At 47.8% G+C, this 10094-nt stretch overlaps 1 long non-coding RNA gene across 3 annotated transcripts; it reads right to left on the minus strand.

The window, feature by feature from the left end:
* Positions 1 to 976: 976 nt before the first annotated feature.
* On the minus strand, positions 977 to 6425 carry LOC125925876 (uncharacterized). 3 transcript variants are annotated; one of them, XR_007458913.1, is made up of 4 exons: positions 6167 to 6425; positions 5376 to 5941; positions 4680 to 4750; positions 977 to 2492 (listed from the first exon to the last, which is right to left on the minus strand). It is a non-coding gene; the product is annotated as an uncharacterized LOC125925876 (long non-coding RNA). The 3 variants fall into 3 exon arrangements; XR_007458915.1 differs by lacking the exon at positions 6167 to 6425 and having other exon boundaries at positions 5376 to 5481; positions 5709 to 6160; XR_007458914.1 differs by lacking the exon at positions 6167 to 6425 and having other exon boundaries at positions 5376 to 6160.
* Between the last annotated feature and the right edge of the window lie 3669 nt (positions 6426 to 10094).

The raw sequence follows: 10094 nt of genomic DNA on the forward strand, positions 1-10094 counted from the left end.
TTCCTACTGGTAAGATTTTAACACAAACCCTCTCTTAGTGTTATGGGTGTAAGTTAACGATTTCCACCGCAGAGACGCTTCGGGAACATCGGCCGCGCGGAAGTGAACGGCTGTGGCTTTTTCTGAGCTTCCTCTAAATGAAAGTTTACCTGGATGTCCCACAAAAACTTGGGAGATGGAAAATGTCACCCTTGTCTTGGCCCAGGCTAACGGCTCTGGTAACATTGAAGCATAATGTTTATCACACACGATTGCTTGATTACGATGACTTATGTGCCCGGCACTGCAGTGAGCACTTTCCATGAGTTAACGTGTTTAATACCCAGGAAAATCCTATGAGGCAGGTCGTAGCCTCCCCTTCCTTTAACAAATGAGAAAACTAAGCCACAGAAAGGTTAGGGAATTTCTTAAAGTCCCACAACTGGTAAAATGTGCGGAGCTGGGATGAAACACAAGTCACCTGACTATAGACACCATCTTTCTTTTTTAATTTTATTTTTTTAATTTACATCCAGGTTAGTTAGCATGTAGTACAACAATGATTTCAGGAATAGATTCCTTAATGCCCCTGACCCATTTAGCCCATTCTGCCTCTCGCAACCCCTCCCATAACCCTCTGTTTGTTATCCGTATTTAAGAGTCTCTTATGCTTTGTCCCCCTCCCTGTTTTTATATGATTTTTGCTTCCCTTCCCTTGTGTTCATCTGTTCTGTGTCTTAAAGTCCTCATATGAGTATAGTCATGTGATATTTGTCTTTCTCTGACTAATTTCGCGTAGCATAATACCCTCCAGTTCCATCTACGTAGTTGCAAATGGCAAGATTTCATTCTTTTTGACTGCCGAGTCATACTCCATTGTGTATATATGCATATATATATACGTATACATATATACGTATATATATATGTATATATATGTATACGTATATATGTATACGTATATATATACATATATACGTATACATATATATATATATATATACCAATCTTCTTTATCCATTCATCCATTGATGGACATTTGGGCTCTTTCCAGACTTTGGCTCTTGTCAATAGTGCTGCTATAAACATTGGGGTGCATGTGCCCCTTTGAAATAGCACACCTGTATCCCTTGGATAAATACTTAGTAGTGCAATTGCTGGGTCGTAGGGTAGTTCTATTTTTAATTTTTGAGGAACCTCCGTACTTTTTTCCAGAATGGCTGCACCAGTTTGCATTCCCACCAACAATGCAAAAGAGATCCTCTTTCTCCACATCCTCACCAACATCTGCTGTTGCCTGGGTTGTTAATGTTAGCCATTCTGACAGGTGTGAGGTGGTATCTCATTGTGGTTTTGATTTGTATTTCCCTGATGATGAGTGACGTTGAGCATTTTTTCATGTGTCGGTTGGCCATCTGGATGTCTTCTTTGGAGAAGTGTCTATTCATGTCTTTTGCCCATTTCTTCACTGGATTATTTTTTTTAACATTTATTTATTATTGTTGAGAGACAGAGACAGAGCATGAACATGGGAGGGGCAGAGAGAGGAGGAGACAGAGAATCCGAAGCAGGCTCCAGGCTCTGAGCTGTCAGCACAGAGCCCAACACGGGGCCAAAACTCACAAACTGCAAGATCATGACCTGAACCAAAGTCGGATGCCCAATTGACTGAGCCACCCAGGCGCCCCGACACCATCTTTTAACAGAACTGAGGACAAAGATGTTCGCTCTGGGCCTAAATCCGTTTCCTGGGCCCTGGCCCCATCCTTCCTGGTCTAGGGCAGATGCTATATCAGACTCTTTTTTGAGACCTTCTACTCACTGTCCAGTCACCTAAGGACACATCCAAAGGTGAAAGAACATTATCCATGCACCAGATACTGGAAATTCCAGTCTGCTTTACTGAACCCCTGTTCCCAACAGCCTCTACAGTGAAGGGAACCATGGAACATCCCCCCGCGCCCCCCCCCCTGCCACTGTCTCCACTGCAGTCCTCAGTCTACTCCTTTGTGAACTCTTTACTTCAAAGATTTCCTTGGAGAAATGTTGGGGTTACAGAAAAGGCATCATGTGACTTATCTCAACCTTTCCAGGAATGGATGGGCCTCCAATCCCAAGAGACCCCTTGAGTTCTTAAACATTTCTTCACGTTAGATGTTCTTACAACTGATTGTTAAATCTTGTAGATGGCAGTGGGACTCAGTACCAGGTGATAGAGCACCTGCCCGTAACTACACTGTCTAAGGTATGGTGTGTCCTCTCTTTCTGGAAGAAATCTAGAAAGAGATCTTCTAGGAAGATTAAGATCCCACTTTCAAACGGGCAGGAACTCATGTTACCCAAGGCAATGAACTTGGTTTGTTTTCTTCTTTGCATTTCTGGGAAGTATTTTCTTGTTCCACATCTGACTGGAGAGTGTGATTACGTGAGTTGGAAACCCCTTCTCTGTGGGTATGTTGACAGTGCTCAGAAGGTCCCATCAGCAATGGAAACTATGCAAGGGTCCGGACACTCTAGAAGCAAAAGAGAAGCAATTCACCGCGGAAAATTATAATAATATAGACTTTCTACGTAAAGTCAACTTCTTGAGGCTCTCACACTATACCTCCCTTACTCTGAGATGAACATATCCGTATTAGTTCCAGAACAAAGAGATTTTTCTCATTTTTTAATCACTGCTTTCCAGTTAACACTCCTTAGATTCCAAACTCTGCCGTGATCAAGCCGAGCAGTTTCTGCCTATATGGCCGGGGTTTGGAGCTGTGCCTGCCATCCAAGATTCTGACAGCAGCCATGACCACCTTGACTCTCTCCCTGGACCTCGTCTTTCGGTCTCTGGACTCGACCCCCATGTTTGGAAGCTTGCACGCAGAAAGAGGTATCCCCAAATGAGGAAGTCAATGAAAGATCCACGTTCACATTGTCCACTCCTTTCCCATTCCCTGCACCTGTAGGGCTCTTCTCCGAGGTCATATCAACCTATTTAATCAGCTTCCCTAACCTGTACGTTCTTCAGAGAAAAAAAGGAATCCTTCCAATGCTTTATTATTCCTTCATTTCTTTTGGTCAGCCCCCTACGGACGATCCACGTGGCCCAACGGAGGAGCACACAACTAGCCTTGCCATCAGATGGGATTCTGCATTTGCCTTCTGGTTCCTCTGGAAAATGGTAATTCTTATTTTATTATTCAGTGTGGTTTTTATTGAGAGGTCAGTTCTTCTTGAGGGGCAGTGATCGAGAGATTGGGTGGAGGCTTGCCCATCTTAGGAATCCGGTTGAAAGAAGACCACGCATTCATTACACAACGCCAGGGGGGTGAGCTCACTTCTGAACATGGCTGGCCCGATCTGGCCTGTCTCTCCAAGCTCCTAGCAGCCCCTTTACGGAATACCTAAATGTCATGCATGTTGGTCATTCTGGCTACCCAACCTTTAAACAACCTTCCCATTTGGGGGGGAACGCCAAAGCAGAGAGGAGGTGGGTCTCCTCTCCCTACTTTAGAAGCCAAAGAGAGCAGAGTTTCTATCTTTGCCCCAGCAACTAGGGACCCATCCTGGGCTTGGCCAATCAGAGGCCCCCTCTGGGGACATGATGTGGTGGATTTGTGTCCAGCAGCACGACGATAGGTGTTTGGGGTGACCGAGCCCCAAACTGGTGTCCAGCAATGACAACACCAGTAACAGGATCCTAAGCAGACCATCCTGTGTGAAGACCTTGGCTGTGCCTTGCCTCCCGTGATCTCATTCATTTCCCATCACCTGGTTCTCTAGCCCTCTCACTGATTCTGCAAACTGCACAGTAGTCTTCCGGTAAATTCACCTCCTGCTCAGGTCAACCAGAAGAGATCTTCATTGGTTACAGCCAAGAATCTCAACTGGCATGCCAACCCTTCCTTCGCGGACATGTGACCCTGTAACAACTTAGGATGGTGGGCTTGATGGGGCCAGTTCCTGTTTTCAGGTTGACTCTCCCACCAAGTGTGAACTGTTTTACTTTCTTGCAAATCTAGAGGGGCTGTATATACTCCAAGGACAGACCCCAGAGCCTGGCAGACAAGGGCTATGGGACCCCAAGGACACTGGGAGAAGTAACTGGAAGGAGGAGATAGATGTTTGTTGGCTTCTCTGCTGACAGGTAGTTGTGTTCATTAAGAACAAATGCAAAGAAACTTGGATATTAATTCTTCTTTAAAAGATAAAGTTTAGGGGCACCTGGGTGACTCAGTCAGTTGAGCGTCCGACTCTTGATCTTGGCTCAGGTTGATCTCATGTTTGTGAGATCAGGCTCCATGTCAGGCTCTGCACCGAGCGTGGATCCTGGTTGGGATTGTCTCTCCCTCTCTCTCTGCCCTTCCCCCCTCCCTCAAAATAAATGAATAAACTTCCAAAAAGAAAGAAGTAAAGTTTACTTTGTTTCTCACCCCCAATACAGAAGTAATTCATGCTCATTGTGGAAGATACGGGCAAGAAGAAAAAAAGAAGAAAAAAATCGCCTCTCCTTCTACCAGCCACCAATAGCCACTAATGAAATTTCGGTGCATTTCTTTCTAATATGTTTACCATGAAAACCTCTCCGTAGCTACGCTAATCCTGGTCTATTGTCTGCTAAAATTCTGGAAAGGCCAGAAATATTTCCATTACATGCTGATATCTGTCTCTTGAATATCCCCAGGTGCTAAATAAAAGACAGTAAATACTACCTTTTGGCTGAAAGGAGCATTTCCCAAAATGTGTCCCGTGAAACACTGATTCCTTCATTCATTATCAGCTCCTGTAGATATAATACAAAAAGAGGTTTTCTTAAATTTTTTAAATGTTTATTTATTTTTGAGAGAGAGAAAAACAGAGTGTGAGCAGGGGAGGGGCAGAGAGAGAGGGAGACACAGAATCCGAAGCAGCTCCAGGCTCCGAGCTGTCAGCACAGAGCCCGACGTGGGGCTCGAACTCACAAACCATGAGATCACCACCTGAGCCCAAGTCGGACGCTCACCCGACTGAGCCACCCAGGTGCCCCTAAAAAGAATTTTTCTTGATCAGAAAAGTTTGGGAAATACTGAGCTAAATTTGAACACGTTTCTTTATTGCGTGAACCTTCAGAGCTCTGAACACATCAGAGCGCCCTGTGACTCTCAAAGACAGTAGCATTGTCCCAGCATCCTGAGCATAGAAATCCCCTTTGAAAATCTTTTTCTCTGGACCAGTGTTCTGGGGAGCGCTGACCCAGAAAACTTAGACCCTCAGATCATTTTACCTTCCTCCCACATCATCAGTGGATTACCCATTCAGAGTCAGTAGGGGGAAAGGAGAATATATCTCAGATATATAAAAGTGGAATTTGGAAAATAAATAGCAGGACGGGGCCTAGGAACTAATCGTTCCTTTGCTGATTTATTTACCTGTAAGGACGTGTCCAAGGGAACGAGGTTTACAGACAAGCGTCACAATTGATGCCCGAGAGCCCGAAGACCAGAGCCACGCTGCATTCTAAGCGAGCGATCTCATCTGGAGAAATGTTGCTGCGTAAATGACTTTATCCACGTTTAGCTGGAAAATCCAATTAACTTACTAGAAGCCTGCATTACCAGACTAAGGAGATTAACTTCCTGTTACTCAGTATCATTTTAGTACTTTCCCCCTCCCCTAAAAAAGGACTGTTCCGTATGACCAAAAAGAATTTTTTTTTTTTTTAAACAACGCTCACTAGGACAAAGGTGAAAACAGAAACACACAGAAGTACGAGAAAAGCAGGACATCCTCACTGGAACACAGCACGGTGGACAGGAGAACCTTCGGGCAGAAGTCCTGTGCCTGCCCTGTCCCTTTCCCAGCCAGACTCATGTCTGGTCAGACTCCACGTGGAATCTGCCAGAGCGTCTGGGGGTTCGGCCTCAGAAGAGGAATGCAAACACGGCTTCTTCCATTAAGCCGACGAGTCTGAATGCCCATTGGACAGATGCAGAAACTGAGGAGAACAAGAAGTTTTAAAAAAGCTTTAAAAAGCTTAAAAGCGGGTGACGTCTCCTAACACACACTCTGTGTACCACCTTGGGGACCGCCCTGTGAACTTGCTTTGTGCCAAAAACCCGGCTGCGAGACCCCCGTGATGCTCCTGAGCTCGGTGTCTGTCTTTTTGGGGACAAACCTAAGTGTTTAGGAAAGTCTGGGAATTACCAGGGTTCAAAAGTACCTTCTTTCTGTGAAGGAGCCCATAGGATATGCTGGAGAAGCTTCCGGATTTTCAGCCAGAGATCTTCCCCCTGCTTCTGTTTCCGCAGACCCCCGTCCCTGAGCCGGACAGTGAGAGCTCCGGGCGGCCCTCCAGAGGGAAGTGGAATCTGAGAATGTCCAAGCTGGAAAGGACCTTAAATGATCATCGTGGTGAGCCCAACCCCCTCCGTTTACAGATCCAAACACACGGAGCCCGGAACCCACCAGAATTCGAGAGTGAATGTGCTCCCCCCGCCCTTCTTCTATTTGTGTGCGATTTTCCCATGGCAGCCGGCCAAAGCATCTACATCAGTAACGTCTGGGGGATTTACGAGGCCACGCGATCCGCCGGGTTTCTACGCAGACCTAAACAGGAAACCCACACAAGGAAATGCTCTTTGTGTTGGCAGGCCGAATTCCCAGGATGCTTTCGCCAGAGTGGCCTGGCTGGGACGAAACAAGGGCTTGGCCCAACAAACGCCCTTAGATCTGGTGGCAGGGGTGCCCTCCCCACCCCACCCCCACCTCGGCCACCCGCTCCCCACCCCCAGGCCTGTGCTCATTATAATGAGAACAGGATTTGCCTCTCTCAGACCTCGACTTAGGGTTGCTCCGAGGTCGGGGCGCCTGGGTGGCCCAGTCGGTTAAGCATCCGACTGCGGCTCGGGCCACGATCTCGCGGTTCGTGAGTTCAAGCCCCGCGTCGGGCTCTGTGCTGACGGCTCGAGGCCCGGAGCCTGCTTCGGATTCTGTGTCTCCCTCTCTCTGCCCCTCCCCGGCTCACACTCTGTCTCTCTCACAAAAATACATAAAAACATTAAAAAAAAAAAAAAAGGTGGCTCCCAGATCTTGATGCTGAATAGGGGTCCGTCGCTCCCGAGACACCCACCCCTCTTGAGTTCAAGGCTTTGCTTGTCCTCACCTGCGTGAAATCAGTTAACATGGGGAAGTCAGGCGTCCCGCTCACGCCCATCCTAGTCTTTCTGCCTGTTGCTTTTTGTCCCAGAAGATGCCTTAGGGCCAAAAAATTACTGGCATTTCCCAGCCAAGGGACAGCCAGATGCCTCTGGGTCCCTCTGAATCATCACGTGTGTCACCCGGCTCTGTCCTCCTTTGCTGCACCCCCAGCCCAGAGTCCTGCCACATCTCGACTCCCCACGTCGTCGGTCCATCTGCCCTCGTGTCTAGCCATTCCGGCCCACGGTGGCGTTTTTAATTCTTTTCAGCTCCCCATGGACGATTCGAAACTTAAGAGACTGTTGCTCGGGCTGGACAGGAAGGAAGCGTGTGGATGGTTCGCAGAACAGAACAGTGGTGCTGGTGACCTGTTCCCCTCCTCAGGCGTCCCCTCGGGCTGACACCAAAAATAGACTCTGTTCTCTTTGGTTGCCCCCCCACGTCCCCCCGGGGGAAAGAAGACACAGGCTTCTGGGGAGCCTGCACTATTATTGGGGACTGACTGTCTTTCAGGAATTACCAGATGTTGGGAGAGGATAAAGTGTCATTTCCTCTAACAAATAGTCTGGGCATCTGTGCATTTCCTTCCGAGCCAGCTTTTTGAAGAACGTGATGTGGTGATGACGAAGGACAAATCACTCCGGCTTCCACTCTCGGGTACTGGGGGGGGGGGGGGGGGGGCGGAGCTCGCCAAACCCTTTGGTTCCAATTCTCCATTAAGAAACTGTTTGTGGGGGCGCCTGAGTGACTCAGTTGGTTAAGCACGCGACTCTTGGTTTCAGTGCAGGTCATGATCTCACAGTTTACAGCTTCGAACCCCGCATAGGGCTCTACGCTCACAGCACGAAGCCTGCTTGGGATTCTCTCTCTCCCCCTCTCTCTGCTTCTCTCCAGCTCAAGCTCTCCCTCAACGTAAATAAACATAAAAAAATAATTTAAAAAAAAAAAGAAAAGGAACTATTTCTGTCCTCTGCATGCATAGGTGACACCGTAAGGGAACAGCACAGGTAGTGGTTAAAGGCAAGGGCTCTAGACACAAGATAAAGGCACTAAGGGAAACGCACAAGGAACCAAGAATGCGGGGAGGAGAGTTGGAGTAATGAAATTGTCCATCCATCCCCCACATCGGTGGTCTCTGTGGTGGACAGGCATAGGCCGCCTTACTGGGAAACTTGTCCCCCACACGGCCAGCCCTACTGAGTCTGAAACTCTGGGGTTGAAGCACCCTCTTCTGAGCCTTCCAGCTCGTTCTGACGGACCCTCACGCTTGAGAATCCCTGACGCGTCTAGATGTGCATTAGGGGTTGCTCAGAAGGCAGGAGAGAAAAGATGGTTGGTTACCCAAGAAAATGCTTCAGCAACCCTGCAGAGGTGAGATTTATAGGTGAGGCTATCTTGGAAAGAAAAGGATCCCAGAACTAGAAATGAAGTGACTGCAAAGAAAATAGTTAAAGAGGGGCGCCTGGGGGGGCTCAGTTGGTTAAACGTCTGACTTTGGCTCTCACCGTTCCCAAGTTCAAGCCCCGCGTTGGGCTCTGTGCTGACAGCTCAGAGCCTGGAGCCTGTTTCAGATTCTGTGTCTCCCTCTGGCGCTCTGTCCCTTCCCCGCTTATGCTCAGTCTCTGTCTCTCAAAAATAATAAAGTAAACATTAAAAAAAGAAAAAGTTAAAGATCTAACCGTCCCTTGTTGCTTATACTGGACCAATTTGTAGCCCTTCTAGAATATGGTTTAATGGCTAAAAGTATATTCATAGAATATTTTTCAGTTTAAAATTTTTCTAGTGTTTATTTATTTTTGAGAGAGAGAGAGACAGAGACAGAGCACGAGCAGGGGAGGAGCAGAGAGAGAGAGGGAGACACAGAATCCGAAGCAGGCTCCAGGCTCTGAGCTGTCAGCACAGAGCCTGACGCGGGGCTCGAACCCACAAACCGCGAGATCATGACCTGAGCCGAACCGGCTGAACCACCCAGGCACCCCATAATATATTTCAGTTTACATAAAATGTACAATGTGGGCCCAATTATGTAAAATGTATGTGGATATCCATTGATATGTAGGGAAAATGTTAGAAAATTACCCATCGAAATGTTAACAGTGATCATTTTCCGGTGATGGATTCTGGATCCTTTTTATTTTATCCTGTAAGCTTTTCTGTGTATGCCCCCAACTTTCCCATAATAAATACGTATTTTTATAACCAAGCCTTTTTTTTTTTTTTTTTTTTTTTTTCCCCAATAAAGCAACGAGCTTGTTGGGTCAAAACAGTCCTTTAGACAAATCTGCATGGCCCTCTGCAGAGGCTAGCTCTCCAAGAATTTATGTCACACGATAATCAGCACCACCTGTTACGCTGGTGCTAAAACGGGGCCTGAAGAACAACATAAAAAGAGACTGTGAAACTCATCAGCTCCAGTTCAAACCCGAGCAGCAGGGAGAGCCCACCAGAGGCACCTGCTGCTCCCGCCTCCGGGCGCCTGGGAGTGCGGATCGGATCCCGGTGCTGGGTGGTTCTCAGCATGGGGGGGGGGGGGGCGATGCCCCTCTCTGCCCGGGGCTTTGTTCACAAGCTGGGTGCCTCTCAGTTTTGACACCCCAGATTTCCAAGCGGGGGTAAGCTTGCGGCAAACACAGAACAAAACAAAAACACTGAAAGAGCCCTTAAAAGCCTAGAAAGGAAGAAAGGACAATGGAACGTGATGTAAGGGCCGCTGAACAGCCAGTGACTCAGCGCTTCTGTGCCATCAACACCAGCTGCAGCCCCGGGGTGGCCGAGGTGGCAGCTCACAGAACAGCCACACACACACACACACACACACACACACACACTGTGCAAACACCCCACTGCCTGGAGCGAAGCAAAAACTCCAGCCTGTGCTGCTGACATCTCTGCGGCCACCACCCTGGCAGAATGTTTAAGGACGGTCCCCGTTAATTCGGCTTCCTATTAAC

Source organism: Panthera uncia, chromosome F1 (assembly GCF_023721935.1).
Source record: "Panthera uncia isolate 11264 chromosome F1, Puncia_PCG_1.0, whole genome shotgun sequence".
NCBI classification, from domain to species: Eukaryota; Metazoa; Chordata; class Mammalia; order Carnivora; family Felidae; genus Panthera; species Panthera uncia.